The following is a 16,722-nucleotide window of genomic DNA, read 5'->3' as shown; positions in this document are numbered from 1 at the left end:
GATCAAAATCCTCCCAAAAAACAAGAGCCCAGGACCTGACGGATTCCCTGGGGAATTCTACCAAACGTTCAAAGAAGAAATAACACCTATTCTCCTGAAGGTGTTTCAAATAATTGAAGCAGAAGTAAAACGTCCAGACTCTTGCTATGAAGCCAACATTACCCTGATCCCCAAGCCAGGCAAAGACCCTACCAAAAAGGAGAATTTTAGACCAATGTCACTGGAGAATATGGATGCTAAGATTCTCAACAAGATCCTAGCAAAAAGGATCCAACAGCACATTAAAAAGATTATCCACCATGACCAGGTGGGATTCATTCCTGGGCTACAAGGATGGCTCAACATTCGCAAATCAATCAATGTGATAGAACAAATTAATAAGAAAAGAGAGAAGAACCACATGGTCCTCTCAATTGATGCAGAAAAAGCATTTGACAAAATCCAGCATCCGCTCCTGATTAAAATGCTTCAGAGCGTAGCGATAGAGGGAACATTCCTGAACTTCATCAAATCTATCTATGAAAGACCCACAGCAAATATCATCCTCAATGGGAAAAAGCTTGCAGCCTTCGCGTTGAGATCAGGAACATGACAAGGATGCCCACCCTCACCACTCTTGTTCAACATAGTATTAGAAGTCCTAGCAACAGCAATCAGACAACAAAGAGAAATAAAAAGTATCCAAATTGGCAATGAAGAAGTCAAACTCTCTCTCTTTGCAGATGACATGATTCTTTATATGGAAAACCCAAAAGACTCCACCCCCAAACTACTAGAACTCATACGGCAATTCAGGAACATGGCAGGATACAAAGTCAATGTACAGAAATCAGTGGCTTTCTTATACACTAAGAATGAAAATACAGAAAGGGAAATTAGAAAATTGATTCCATTTACTATAGCACCAAGAACCATAAGATACTTGGGAATAAACCTAACCAAAGAGGTAAAGGAACTGTACTCGAGGAACTACAGAACACTCATGAAAGAATTTGAAGAAGACACAAAAAGATGGAAGACCATTCTATGCTCTTGGATCGGAAGAATAAACATTGTTAAAATGTCTATACTGCCTAGAGCAATCTATACTTTTAATGCCATTCTGATCAAAATTCCACTGGTATTCATGAAAGAGCTGGAGCAAATAATCCTAAAATTTGTATGGAACCAGAAGAGACCCTGAATCGCTAAGGAAATGTTGAAAAACAAAAATAAAACTGGGGGCATCACGTTACCTGATTTCAAGCTTTACTACAAAGCTGTGATCACCAAGACAGCATGGTACTGGCATAAAAACAGACACATAGACCAGTGGAACAGAGTAGAGAGCCCAGATATGGACCCTCAACTCTATAGTCAGTAAATCTTTGACAAAACAGGAAAAAATATCAGTGGAAAAAATAGCTAAGATCTTATTGAGAATCTTAGCATCCATATTCATTAGTGATATTTGTCTGAAATTCTCCTTTTTGGTAGGGTCTTTGCCTGGCTTGGGGATCAGGGTAATGCTGGCTTCATAGCAAGAGTCTGGACGTTTTGCTTCTGCTTCAATTATTTGAAACACCTTCAGGAGAATAGGTGTTATTTCTTCTTTGAACGTTTGGTAGAATTCCCCAGGGAATCCGTCAGGTCCTGGGCTCTTGTTTTTTGGGAGGATTTTGATCACTGCTTCAATCTCGTTACTAGATATTGGTCTATTTAGGTTGTTGATTTCTTCCTGGTTCAATTTTGGGAGTTTATAGTTTTCCAGGAATGCATCCATTTCATCTAGGTTGCTTAGCTTATTGGCATATAACTGCTGATAATAACTTCTGATGAATGTTTCTACGTCCTTGGTGTTAGTTGTGATCTCTCTCTTTTCATTCATAATTTTATTAATTTGGGCTTTCTCTCTTTCCTTTTGGATTAGTGTGGCCAATGGTTTATTGATCTTATTGATTGCTTCAAAAAACCAGCTTCTAGTTTCATTGATACGTTCTACTGTATCTCTGGTTTCTACGTCATTGAACTCAGCTCTAATCTTGATTATTTCCCTTCTTATGTGTGGAGTTGGTTTGATTTGTTGTTGATTCTCCAGTTCTTTAAGGTGTAAAGACAGCTGCTGTGTTCTGGATTTTTTCAATTTTTTTGAGGGAGGCTTGGATGGCTATGTATTTCCCCCCTAGGGCCGCCTTTGCTGTATCCTATAGGTTTTGGAGCAAATTGTCTTCATTCTCACTGGTTTCCATGTAGTGTTTCAGTACTTCTTTGATCTCCTGGTTGATCCAAGCATTCTTAAGCATGCTGGTCTTTCACTTCCAGGTGTTTGAGTTCCTTCCGAACTTTTCCTTGTGATTGAGCTCCAGTTTCAAAGCATTGTGATCTGAGAGTATGCAGGGAATAATCTCGGTCTTTTGGTATCGGTTGAGTCCTGATTTGTGACCCAGTATGTGGTCTATTCTTGAGAAGTTTCCATGTGCACTTGAGAAGAATGAGTATTCTGTTGTTTTAGGGTGGAATGTTCTGTATATATCTAGAGGTCCATCTGGTCCAATGTGTCATTCAATGCTCTTGTTTCTTTATTGATTTTCTGCTTCAATGATCTGTCTATTACTGAGAGAGGCGTGTTAAGATCTCTGTGATTATTAATGTATTCATATCAATATGACACTTTATTTCGATTAATAGTTGTCTTATGTAATTTGCTGCTCCCATATTGGGGGCATAGATATTTACAACTGTTAGATCATCTTGGTTGATAGTCCCTTTAAGAATGATGTAATGTTCTTCTGTATCTCTAACTGCAGTGTTTAGTTTAAAATCTAATTTAACTGATATTAGAATAGCTACCCTGGCCTTCTTTTGAGGCCCATTGGCATGAAAGATGCTTCTCCATTCCTTCACTTTCAATCTGGGTGTATCTTTAGGTTCAAAATGGCCTCTTGTAGACAACATATGGATGGGTCATGTCGTTTTATCATTTCTGCAACCCTGTGTCGTTTTATGGGTGCATTTAGGCCATTCACATTGAGAGTGCTTATTGATAGATACGTTTTTATTGACATCGTGTTACCTTTGAAGTCTTTCTTTCTGTAGATTGTCTCTATATTTCTGTTCAATGCTATTCTTAGGATTTTTCCTCCTTTATAGAACCCTCCTTAATATTTCCTGCAGTGTCGGCTTGGTGGTTGCATAATCTTTTAAGCCTTGCCGGCCTTGGAAACTCTCTATCTCTCCATCCATTTTGATTGTCAGTCTTGCTGGATAAAGTATTCTTGGCTGCATGTTCTTCTCATTTAGTGCCCTGAATATATCTTGCCAGCCCTTTCTGGCTTGCCAGGTCTCTGTGGACAGGTCTGACGTTATTCTGATGGGCTTTCCTTTGTATGTAAGGAGCTTCTTTGTCCTGGCTTCTTTTAAGAGGGTCTGCCTACAATTATAATTCTTCATTCTTACTCTTAGGTGTCTCAAGGACTTTTGAGAATCTAAAATCTTGGGGGGAGACTGTTCTGCCTCTAGTACATGAACACTGGTTACATTCGTGAGATTGGGAAAAATTTCATGGGCATCTTGTTCCACTATGTCCTCTAGACTTCTTTCTTTCTCCTCCCCTTCAGGGATTCCAGTAATTCTGACGTTGGAATGTTTCATGGCACCATTTATTTCCCTGATTCTGTTTTCATGGCTTCTAAGCTGTTTGTTCCAGGCTTCCTCCTGATCCTTTCTCTCTATCTGTTTGTCCTCCAGATCACTAATTCTATCTTCTGTCTCAGTTACACTAGCTTTGAGAGAATTTAGATTATATTGAAACTCATTGAGAGCATTGTGAACCTCATCCCTGGTAGCTTTTAGTTCTGCCCTGACATTGTGAACATCATCTCTGGTCGCTTTCAGTTCTGCCCTAATCAATTCCGTTTGGTCATCCATGGCTTTCTCCAACCCAGCTATTGCCTGGATAATTGTTAGCCTGAATTCTCTTTCCAACATATTGTCTATGTCGGTAGCCGTTAGCTCTGTTGCTGAAGGCCCATCCTCTGTATTTTTCTTCTGTTGGGCATTCCTCCTCCTAGTCATTTTGGTGAGAGATGGCTGAACGGATGTAGCTGGATGTATCGACCGTGGTTCAGTCAAGGTGCACCCTGGAATGCTTCTGAGCAATCAGGATTCCCCACCCAAATGAGAGAAAAAAGAAAAGAAAAAGAAAAAAAAAAGAGAGAGAGAGTGAGACAGGAAAAAAAGGGAAGATAAAAGAGAAGGTTCAGCCCAAATTGGCCCCAAGGTAAGATTAATGAAGTATACATACTAAAACAAACAAAAAGACTGATAAAAGTATATGACAAGAGAAAAAAATATATGTATAAGCAAACAAAGGAAGAACCTCGTCAAAAAGAACCACATGGATAAGATTTATAAACTATCAGGACAAACACAAAAACACAGAAACACTGGTGGAAGAAAAACCTGGGAGAATGGTTATAAATTCTCAGTGTGGTCAAGGAAGGTTATTTTGAATCTTCCTGGATGTATCTTGATATATTTGTTAAAGGACTCAACTTTCCTGAGATAAAGGGGGATTAAAAATTGGTTTACCTATAGGGGTAGCGTTGTTTGGGGAAAGTGGGTTACTTTGTAGTTTAAGTCTATATGAATATTAGAAAATAAAAATAAAAAAAAATGAACTAAACTAAAATATACTAAAATAAAAAAAATTTAAAAATAGAAAAGCGAACGAAAAACACGGGTGTATGTATCCAAAAGTTCAGGTTCTAACGTTATTATGGGATTTGATATACTGGACATCTCACTGTGATGGTCAATAGGTTAAAAAATTATCTATATAAAAAAAATGAACCAGTATAGTGGGAACGATTTAAAAATAAAAGTTGTATCTATGAAGTAGTGGTGTTGTTCTCCTGTCTTTTTTTTTTTTTTCCTGGTTGGTTTTCTCGGGGAGTGGCCTGCCACGTGGGTTTTCAGTCAATGATGTTCCCTGAGTTAAGTCCCCCTGCCCCCCTCAAGGGGGTGTGCTCTGAGGAAACCGGTTTTTCAGGCTTTTATTCTCTGGAGGTTTTTATGTTTGTTTGTTCGTTCTTCTTTTTTTTTTTTTTCTTTTTTTCTCTCGCCTTGACAGCTTTTGATGGTTTTTGGAGGTTTAGAGGGAAGCAAACTGCACCCTTACCTCCCTCTCAGAGAGAAGCCTCAGTCTTCTCCCCTGTGGGTGCTGCAGAGCTGCTGGCAGAGCAGGTTCCGAGTTGCAGTCCCTGGGGATGCAGGATCTCCTGCTTGTACCCAAAACCATGGCATCGGGGGCTGTCTGGGCAGCTCCAGACCACCAGAGAGGTTTCAAGCAGTGATCGCACACTGAGATTTTCCCGCTGGCCTGGGCTGGGAATGCCTGGTCTTTCCGGGTCTGAGAGTACCGAGCTGGCACCTGCACACACCTCTCCCAGGGGAGGTTGTGGGGTGCACACATCTCAGGCTCTGATAGCACGGCGCAGCATTCTGCCATCTGGCAAGGCTTCCAACCCCTCATGGGAGCCAGACCCCACGCATTCTTGGTGCGCTGACGGCTCAGGGACCAAGACCTGGTTTCTCTGCCGCATTCTCTCTGGCTCAGCGCCAGGGGAGGCTGTCCTGGGTCCGGGGACTTAAGCCCCTGTTCCTAACCGCCCTGATTCCCACAATTTCCCCCCATGATCCTTTGCTCTTTTTGAGTGGTTTCAACCAGACTCCAAGTTAATGCTGGTCTCCAGATGCAGGGCACTCTTGTATTGGGGTATTACTTTCCAATCGGTCACCTCTGGTGGCTCCCTCTCCCTTTTGTTTTTGCTTTTCTTCCGATATCAGTCCGACATTCCCACTCCACTTTACCTACCCACTGGCATCTTCTGCCCGTGTAGAGATCCAGATGTGTATAATTCTGATCTCAGGCTGATTTCATGGGTGATTGGAGTTCTTTGGTAGGTAATCAGCTCACTTTATGGTACAGGTTGAAATGACACCTTCTCCTACTTCCCCGCCATCTTGTCTCCCCAAATTAAAAAAAAAAATTAATTAACTTTGCAAGACTAAAGAATCATGGGGAGAAAGCCATGAATTACATGCTTTGCTTTCCCCTCCTCTGGAATTCTGCTGCTCTCCTTGATCAGTGAGCTTGGTCTTGGCTGAATATTTTGCTATTCTTCTGGGGGATGGCCTGTTGCAGTGATTCTCAAATGTCTTTGCCCAAGGTGGAATTGTGCCACCCTTGCCAGACACCAGGCTAAGTAATCTGCTCGGGTTCGCTCTTGGGAACTTTTGTTCCCTGAATGCTTTCTGTAGAGCTCTGGAGGACAGGAATGAAAATGAGGGCCTTCTTATCTCTGTTCCAGAGAAGCTGAGAGCTTGAGGTCTTGCTCCTCAGTGCACCCTCAGAGAAAAGTGGTCAATCACTCCAGTCTCCCTGGTCTCCAGCCATGTTCCAAGCTCACCTGGTCTGTGACCAAGTGTTTCTATCTCTGGCACACAGTGTTTTGGAGTCTCCAAACCCAGCAGATTCCTGCCTTCAGAGAAGGAAGGTGAGTCTCACTGGATCTGCCACTTGTGGGGTCTCTGCTCAAAGAGCAGTGGCCTGACTGTGCCATCGATCACAGTTCAAGGTAACCCCAAGCTGAGAACTCACTCCCTGGCTCTGTCTCTGTAGTTAGCCTCCCTGCTCTGATACCTGCAAGCTCTGCTATACTCAGTCACCCCCTATCCTTCTGTGACCTCTTGGGACCTGAGACCACACTGTCCTTGTGAGGGCTCAACCCCTGCTTGGCCTTGGGAGTGATGTGCCTCAATGGAGTAGACTTCTAAAATTTTAGTTTTTGTGCTTCATTGCTCCACCGCTTGCTGGGAGCTGGCCCCTCCCCTTGCAGTCTATCTTCCCATTGCTTCAGATTCACTTCTCCACATGTCCTACCTTTCAGAAAGTGGTCGATTTTCTGTTTCTAGAATTGCTGCTCCTCTTCTCTTTGATCTCCTGTTGGGTTTGTAGGTATTCAGAATGGTTTGATAATTACCTAGCTGAACTCCTGTGACATGATGTCATCTCAGTCTGCTACTCTTCTGCCATCTTGACTCCTCTCTCTATTTTAGCTGTTCTGATAGGGAAGTAGTAATATCTGACTCTGGATTTATTTATTTATTTAAAAGTATATTTATTTATTTATTTACTTATTTTATTGTGCTATGTTAGTTACCATACAATACACCATTAGTTTTTGTTATAGTGTTCCATGATTCATTGTTTGCCTGTAACACCTAATGCTCCACATAATCCATGCCCTCCTTAATACCTATCAGCAGGATCACCCATGCCCATTCCCTCTCCCTTTTAAAACCTTCAGTTTTTTTCTCAGGGTCCCCAGGTTCTCATGCTTTGTCTCCCCCTGTGGTTTCCCCCTCTTCATTATTCCTTTCCTTCTCCTAAATCCTCCACGCTATTCCTTATGATCTACAAGTAAGCAAAACCATATGATAATTGACTTCCTGTGCTTGACTTATTTCACTTAGCATAATCTCCTCCAGTCCCATCCATGTTGATGCAAAAGTTGGGTATTCATCCTTTCTGATGGCTGAGTAATATTTCATTGTATATATGGACCACATCTTCTTTACCCATTTGTCTGTTGAATGGTATCTTGGCTCTTTCCACTCTTTGGCTCTTGTGGACATTGCTACTATGAATTTTGGGGTGCATATGGTCCTTCTTTTCACTACATCTGTGTCTCTGTGGTAAATACCCAGTAATGCATTGTAGTTTTAATTTTAATTTCCTAATGGTTGATGATGTTGAACATCTCTTCATGTGATTTTTTTTTGACATTTGGATATCCTCTTCAGTGAAATACCAGTTCATATCTTTTCTTACCTTCTTTTGCTTGTAAAGATTTATTTATTTGACAGAGAGAATGGGAGTGCAAGTGGGGAGAGGGGCAGAGGGAATCTCAAGCAGACTACCCACCAAGCATGGAGCCACATGTGGGGCTTGATGCAGGGCTTGATCCCACAAGCCTGAGATTATGAATTCAGCTGAAACCAAGAGTTGCATGTTTAAATGAGCCACCCAGGCACTTCTGTCTTTTGTGATTTTCTAACTGAATTGTTTGTTTGTTTTTTACTGTTGTTTTTTTGAGAATTCACTATATATTCTAAATACAAGTCCTTTGTTGGGTACGTGGTTTGCAAATAATTTTTCCTAATTTGTAGGTTGTGTTTCAACCTTTAGTAGTATCTTTCATGGAGTAAAAGTTTTTAATTTTGCTGAGATCTTATTTACTGATTTTTTGTTTTGTGGATTATGCTTTTGGATCACTTTGCCTAATCTTAGGTCTTGTAGATTTTATTTTATGTTTTTTCCTAGACGTTTTAAAGATTTTTATTTTACATTTAAGTACACTTTGAGTTAATTTTTATATAAGGTGTGGTTAATTTTTGTGTAAGGTGTGAGACTTACATTGAAGTTCACTTTTTGGCCCCTGGCACCATTTATTGGAAAGGCTCTTCTTCTTTCTCCTTTGACTTGCCATTGCACTTTTCTAAACAATTCATTTGAGTGTGTTTTCTTTTCTTTTGACCAGTGTGTTTATCCCCGGCTAATACTACACTGTCTTGATTTCTGTAGTTTTATATTGAGCCCTAACTACAGAAGAGTATTCTTCCCACTTTCTTTTCTTTATTTCTCCTTCTCTTCTCTCTTTTCACCTATTTATATGCATTTTAGAATAAACTCATCTATATCTACAAAACACCTTGCAGGAATTTTGATAGGGATGGCATTAAATCTACAGACAAATGTGGGGACTCTCAGTATCTGTACTATGTTGAGTCTTCTGATCATTGAACATGGTATTAGAAAATTTTTTGTCATTGATTTATTTCATCAGCATTTTGTAATTTTCAGCATATTAATCATGTACATGTTTTGTTAAACTCATACCAAGGGTCTTTTCATTTTTGAAAGTGTGAGATAAACTGTATTATTTTTTGGTCAAGAAATATTTGGTTCCATAACTTCACTTCCCTATTTCTCAATATTTTATTTTTAAAGTAAGAGAATTTGGTGTGAGTATGTTAATTTAATTTATAACACCCTTGATTTAGTGTAAAAATTATCTAGGTGAATTGAATAATTTTCTAACTGAACCTTGAACTTTGAGTGTGAAGGTGCCTGTGTATGTGTGTGTGGTCTGAAAATAATGCAGTTTTGATCCACTGTCTTGATTTTGCTTTTAGTGACAAAATATAACAAACCCCAGTATATTAGAACATGTGAAGTTTCTGTTCACTGATTGAGGAAAATAAAAGCAAATCAAAGCCCATGCTATACAGCTTTTCTACTTTGCCTACATGATGTAAGCTGAGCCTTATTTCCAGGTGGGACACTCACATTTAGGAGCACCTTTTTCACCTTCATGAGCCATGCAGCAAGGAGGTCTTTCAGGATTTTATGTGCACACATCCATCCCTCAAACACAGTGTAAGGATTGTTGTAATCTCTGGACTCCACAGTGGTGCCAGGCTGTGCTGTCCAGCAGCTGTTTGGTTGTGATGCATGGCTCCTCTCTTGAGGGGAGTGGAAAGAGGCTTCTCCCCACAAAAAGCCAAATGTCCTCTGTGTGCCAGGATGTAGCAGAAGGCTGGGAAGGGGAAAGCCCAAGGTGACATTAAAGAGTTCAGAAGAAGGAGAGGGAGGGCACAGTGTCACCAGAGCCCTGGAAAGAGTGAGCAGCATGCTTGCCCACTGGTGAGCATTCAGGATTTTAGGATTGGGATGTGAATGCTCCCAGGAGCTAGAGCTGGAAACAATGTGGGGACTCCAACAGTGAAGACTGTAGATCAGCAACAGTGCCACCTAGTCACTGTTCCTGCAGAGGAGGAGGTTGAGATGGAATCAGTCCACTTAATATTTGGTTACACCTAAAAAGCAATTAAAGGCCTTTCAGTCCCTTTTTTGTCAGATAGAGTGCTAGGAGCTTAGTACCTATCATTTCATTAGTCTTAGGTGGTAGTTCCTCTTATTACCTGTTTTACATGTGTGAAAATAGAAGCTTTAGTGGGGTAGTAAAACTTGCCCCTAAATCTTCAGGCAGAAGGTGGGGAGCCACATAATCTATGTGGGTGGCCACAGAGATGACCTATGTGGGACCTCATTATAGAGGGTGTGTGCGGGGGTGGGGTGAATGGGAGGCATAGCCCTCATTCAGTCATTTTCCTGTCAGTTTCATCAAGGCCCACACTGAGCAGGCCCCCTGGGATTTGCCTCCAGATGGAAGCAGGCCAGGTGGAAACTGCCTCTACTCCACAATAGTTATTGTCTATCTGTGGTTACCAGACCCAAAATATAGGACAGTGCCTTTCCAGAATGGTGGTTTGTGTGTTATGGGCCTAAGCTCTGCCCAGGAAGGTATCAATGAGTATGTGAACAGGAGAGCAAGGGCAGAGAGAGTGAAAAGTGTACAAGGGTGGTACATGTGGTCAATCTAAGTTTGCTGAAAAGCAAAATGAGCTAGAAAAAGAGAATCAAGTGATACCTGACTGGGTGTGGGAAGGCCAGGATAGTGAAGGAGCTGGGCTGGCTGATAGATGTCTGCTTAGTGTTCTGGTGGGACTTGTCTGTCAGGATACAAACTCCTCATGAAAGAGTGTGAGCAAAGCTGGGCTCAAAGTATCCCAGTGACTAGAAGGTACCTGGAGCACAGTGGTGTTTTCGGAGATTGATGAACAAATGAGTGAGTGAAAAGAGAAAATGCCACACTTGATGAATGAGACCAACTTCACTTTTGAGGTTGGGTCACTGGGCATTTAAAAACTAATGATGTACTATACATTGGCTAATTGAATTTAAATTAAAAAAATGAAGACATTATGATGTCTTTGGGGTCAGATATTCTTTACATAACCTTGGATAAGTTGCTAAGAATCCTGCACCTATGTTTCCTCATCTGTGGCATGAGACTGCTGTAGGGGTTTTGTAAGCTGTGGAAGGAGACCCATAGAACATTGAAAGACTGCCACATGCAAAGGGTTGGCACTGGGTCCCTCCTCTCCTCCCCTAGTATCTCCCACCCATTTCTTTTCCTTCTCTGGCTTTCCTTCCTGCTCCATGTATGGGCTTGCTTGCACTATCTGTCTCTCCTTGTCTTTCTCTTCCTTTATATGCCTCTGTCCAATATGACCACCCAACCCCTGTTCAAGATGCCTTTAATGAAAGTTTCTCTCACCAACTGCTTATGTTCAAACATGTCAGTTCAAACTTTTGAGGTAAAGGAGGTGATGGACTAACCAATGGATGGCCTGGTTTAGGCCAAGTCTCCACCACTGGTCCAATCACTTGTGTTGAGAGGGGTCACATTATGGGTGGAGCAAGCAAAGCAGGCAAGCCTGGTGGTAAAGTTTCAGGAGTCTGGCCTTGCTCCTTGTGTGATTGTTGGTGGTGCAGGAGTTGTTGGAGACATGCCAGCTCTTTTCTCCCCAGGGGCTTTGCTTTCCTCTTCCTCTGAGCCTGTGTCAGTAGGGCCTGTGCTCAAGGGCAAGTTCATCAGAATGGTTTGATAAATTCAGGTCTTGAGACTACTAGAACTTGGCTGGTAAGATTAATTTCCTTTTCTTTTGCTGTCATGTTATCTGTTGGATGCTATTTCAACCGGATTTATGCTTTTAGTCATTTGGAAAGAAAACAAGGGAGTTTTTTTTCATACATGCATACTTTCCCTTCTGCTGCATGGATCCCAGCTGCTCAAAGTTACAATTCACTTGCTCACAACAAAAATAAACCGAACAAAGCAAAGCAAATAAACAAAACCAAACAAACTACAGTGCTCTAACCTTCAGTGAGACAGAATAAGATTCTAATTTGACTTTGGTCTTTTACCCAAAGTCAGTAATAGTTTATCAGAAAATGTGATTACAAGATTAAATTCAGTCCAAGAGCAGTCAGAGCCGGAGGAAAATATCAGTGTTCAATGTTGCTGAGATGAGAGAGAATCAGGGAAGGAAGGAGTGACTCTGGACATACTTGTGCTTCTGGATGAAAGTGCATTTCCCAGTTGGATGTCAGGCAAGTCTCAAATATGCAAGCAGAATATCTGAAGTTTCTGTGAAGGAATGTTCCCCAAATCCCTCCCCAGACTCCTCTCCTGACACTGAATCCATCTGTGGTTCAGGTGAGCCCACTTGAGAGTGCTGGCCTTCTCAAGGGTCTAGCTGGAAGTCAGGGTTGTAGGCCTTCCACTTGAGAGACAGGGCTCAGGAGTCAGGTAGAAGGAGTGCTTCCCTTGTCTGAGAGGTCAGGGAGCTGTTGTCCCTGAGTCCCTAAGCACCATGTGAAGTGGGGTTTTTATTTCCAGGCTAAAGACCACCACAAGGTCTCAGATTGAGGCTAAGTGGGTCCCAGGGCCTCTTTCTGTTGAGGTTGTCTGTATGTGAAGAGAGGCCTCTCCCTCACATGTACAGAGTTGAGGCCCACAACTACAAGGTCATCATTTGGGTCACAAAATCCACGATCTTTCTAATATAATGCAAATTTCCTAGAGAGAAATGCACCCCAAGGCACCAGGCTCTGTGGGGTGGGACAGGGAATAAGAGGGGATAAAGGACAGCAGTGAGGTAGCCAGAGGGCAGGAGGACAAGATAGTGTGTGCCAGAGATGGGTTTCAATAATGCCCATCATGAGTGTGAAGCATCCTGGGTGAACTTATAGCTGGCTCAACAAGCTCTCTTTGTTGCAGGCCTTGGAGAGTTAAGAAGGCCAACGGCACTGAGGGGAACAATGTAGAAGTGTCCCATCTGAACAGGAGGGTCCTGGAGAGATGGCAACAGAACTCAACTTTTGTCCAACTGCAACCTAATGTCCATGGCAACATGGGAACCAGTTGGTGGCAGGGGGGCAGCTGTGCATGGGGGTGTTTGAAGCTGGGTGGCTGAGCCCCCTGATGTCAACATTTCTGTGAGGCTACTGGGGTCCATGAAAACAGTGTAGAAATCAAGGTTGGGCAAGGAAATATTTCAGGACACAGAGGGGATGAGATGCACATGGGTAGGTTATCACAAAATTGAGCCCAGTTCCCTCTATTGTGGGTAAGTAACATTTTGGAGAGAGAGGGGCCTGACTTTGAATGTTAGCTCTACCACATCCTAATTGTGCCTTTGTTGACTTCACATTTTCACTCTGTGCCAGGGACAGGAATGCTCACCAGTTGTTCTCTAAGCATAATACTGTCCTGGGGCAGCTGCCCTCTTCCTGTCCTTCAGTTCAGGTACATCTCCTCCAAGAAACTGTCCTAGCTGAGCCTGGGGTACCCCCCAAAAAAAAACAGGGCCCTGGGCTTCTGCTACCCTTGCTCCCATCCCCCCATGTGTGTCTCTGCCTCTGCTAGGCCTCTACCCTATCTCAGTGCCAGTAGAGTTGGGTAGAATGAGCTCAGGCTCTGGAGTCAGAGGGTCAGACCCCCAGCCTCACACTCAATACCAGAAACCCACCATCTTTGTGACCCAAGGTTTAACTCTCTGTTCTCTCAAGGTGGTTGTTGACCCCAGCAAGGTGGTATAATAGAAAAAACAACAACAACAACAACAACAAACGATTTGGAATTAGACACAAGTCAATTAGACACTGCTAATTATGGGTTTAGTTATATACATGCCTAATTATGGATCAATCACTTCATCTCACTAAGCCTCAGTTTCCACATCTATAAAGGGATCCTTGTGCCATAGAGCTGTTGGAAGAATTATTGAGTTATTGGCATAAAGTTCCTGGCATGGGGTAGGTCTTCCTTTCTGCCTCCCAACCCCAGTGATAAGTGGTCCTTTCCTTTCCTCTGACCCACTTTTAGGGCTGAATCACCTTATCCATAAAATGCTAATAGTGATCATAGGTATCCATTGGTTCATTTCTTCCCACCTGCCCTGCAGTTATGTGGCCAGTATTTGTTGAATGCTCTGCCCCAGGTAAGTACCTCCCCAATAGGATGTTTGTGAGACCACAGAAAGCAAGTTATAGCTTGTGGTTGGTATGGTTCTTCCCAGTTAGGTCACAGGGCACACACACTGGCACTGAACGTCAACACTCTTTGATGACTATTGGCATGATGGAATAAGTAAAAAATGACACACAAACATGAACAGACATATAAACAAGGACCCAAGCCATCTACAAATGAACTTGCTAAAATGACTGGCTATTGATTCTTCTCCAGTGACAAATCCAGCCTTGGATCTTTTGTTCTTCTTGCCTCCTAGATAGAAGTTACCAAGATGCCTGTTCATTGATTTGTCTCCACACTCCAATAGCACTGAACCTACAATAGCTCCCCCCATGCTTCCCTGAACATTCCTCGGTCACCCAACATAAGTCCAAATCCTATGGTAAGCCCCTCTGGACTCCCTTGCATCAAGGTGTCCCATGGCTTCCTATGGCATGCGATCTTTCTTGCTTCAGCAGGTAAACACCAAAATCTGAATGTGCTCCTGGTGGACTTTAATAGGCTTAAAATTTAGACTTTAATAGGCTTAAAATTAAGACCAAATAAAATATTGCAAATCCAAGTGTGATGCAATTTTCAAAGCCTTCCACAAATGAAATGGCCAAGTCTCATTAAGGAAAGCTCTAGCTGCACTGGAAGTAGTTGCAAAAGCTGTCTATCAGTCCAGTTTGATGAAGCCCAGTATATTAGGCCAGTCTGTATATCCTGCCAGTCCAATGAAGCCCAGTGTGTTCCACGTTAGCTGAGTTCCAAATCCAAAGGACTGTGGTTTGATGTTTTCTCGGGCTAAGCTTAGCAATCTTGTAATGACCTTCACCTGGTACAGAAGGTGATTTGCACACAAGCAAATCCAAAGTAGCAATTTTAATCATGTTGTTAATCAATTACCACTTACCAGCAGTAAACAATTCAAGTGGAGAACTCACCACACCTTGTGGCAACATTCCCACCAGCCACACATTTGGCTTCTAATTACCCTTTAATTTAGTATTTATTTTGCCTGGAAAATATTTTGACTCTTTTGCCTGATCATCCCAGAGCAGAGAAGGCATTAGCAAACAAACAGAGAAGCACAAAAATTTTTCAACAGATGGGTTACAAGGGATACAATTATATGCAAAATGCCTTTGCTTTTAGAAAGCATTAATACATAAATTAGTCTGTTAGGAAATGTATGCAGATAATTGCACAGAAAAAAAATAGGGTACTACAGTAATATCATCTACATATAGTCACGTGCAAAGCAGGAGTGATTGGGCACATTATTAATGGAACAGAATTCAAACTGTATTCATTAAATTGCTTTTTTTTTTTTGAGGGAAGAAGCCTATTAGAAATATCTTACAACAAACTTACTCCTTTTTACAACTTAATAAGTATTTAACTCTTGTTTGCAGGCCAACTGAAGAAATGATCTTGCCAATTTTATAGTAAAATAAAAAAACAAACAATAAACCATAATAAGCATAGATAGACCAGACATGGCTAGAGACATCTTGGGGCTTAGTGCTTTGTGTCTGGTTGGAGGGTCTGATGTGGACAGGGGCAGCTACCAGTGGTCACAGTGAATTACAGGCTGCCCAGCCCTAATGGAATCATAGAAAAGGAAGCTGACTTAATTGGAATCACCAGATCTGATGTGTGTAGACAAACCAAATTCCACTTCTGAAATGAGGATAAGCACCACCGATTGCCTTTTGCACACCTGACTGATCTCTGTAAGGTGGACATCTCAAAGCCTGTGTGAACCTTCTCATTTCTGGACCTGGGATATAGCAATGGCTATTTAAATGTGTGTTCCATGCATGTCACCTGGCAGAATTGGTCCTTGCCAGTGTGCCTGAGGAATGCATTTATAAGGGGGTAGGTTGTGCAGTGGTTAGATGCTCAGACACTGGTGCCAACTGTCTGGGCTGTTTTCACCCTGCATTTCTCCATTGCATAATCTTCCTTGAGAAGGTCGCTGGGACTCACCCACCGTTTCTCACCTGAAAATGGGGAAGCTGCAGACATCTTTCATAGGATTTTTGCATGAGGTGCTGGGTTACGTTGGGTGTGACCCTGTGGTCTGGGGTTGCCAGGACCCTAGGGATGCTTCATGCTGGGGGTCTGTCAGAGGCATGGGGCATCTTGCATGGTTTTGTGAAAAGCAAAGCCATAGCCAGTGAGAAATATATCTGTTCGCTATTTTGTAACTTCTAAGTACTTTTTTTCTCTGCACTCTGACCCACTGTGAACGAAAATAACTATTTTTTTGAAGATACATTCCCTAAAAAGAGTCTGGCATTCAGTTGGTCAGAGGCCCTCTCCAGAACTTGAGAATGATGGAGAAAGCCTCTGGTCTGCTGGCCATGGTAATGCTCAGTGCCAGAGAACACGTTCATCTCTGAATCAGAAGTAGGGACAACTGAGGGGTGGGAGAATCCAGGAAGAAAGCATCCATATGGACAATGGCATAGAGGCGGGAACAGCTGGGCAGTTAGAAAACAAGCAGGGTCTGGAGTGTAGGTTTTAGGGCCAAGGGTGGGAAGCCTGTCAAGAAATAAGCTTATAGGTTCCACCCTGGAGCACTTCAAGAAACAGTGAACTAAATGTGCCAGCAATTCCTTCACTAAGACAGCCTACACCTTGGGCAAGTCCTTCCTCTGTGAACTGGGAATTGTGTTGACAATTTCTGGCTCAGCTGTGGCTGAAAGTTTATAAAAATTAGTTTATAAGATGAATCACATGCCTT

Source organism: Lutra lutra, chromosome 3 (genome assembly GCF_902655055.1).
Source record: "Lutra lutra chromosome 3, mLutLut1.2, whole genome shotgun sequence".
NCBI lineage: Eukaryota > Metazoa > Chordata > Mammalia > Carnivora > Mustelidae > Lutra > Lutra lutra.
This window is presented reverse-complemented; position numbering follows the sequence as displayed.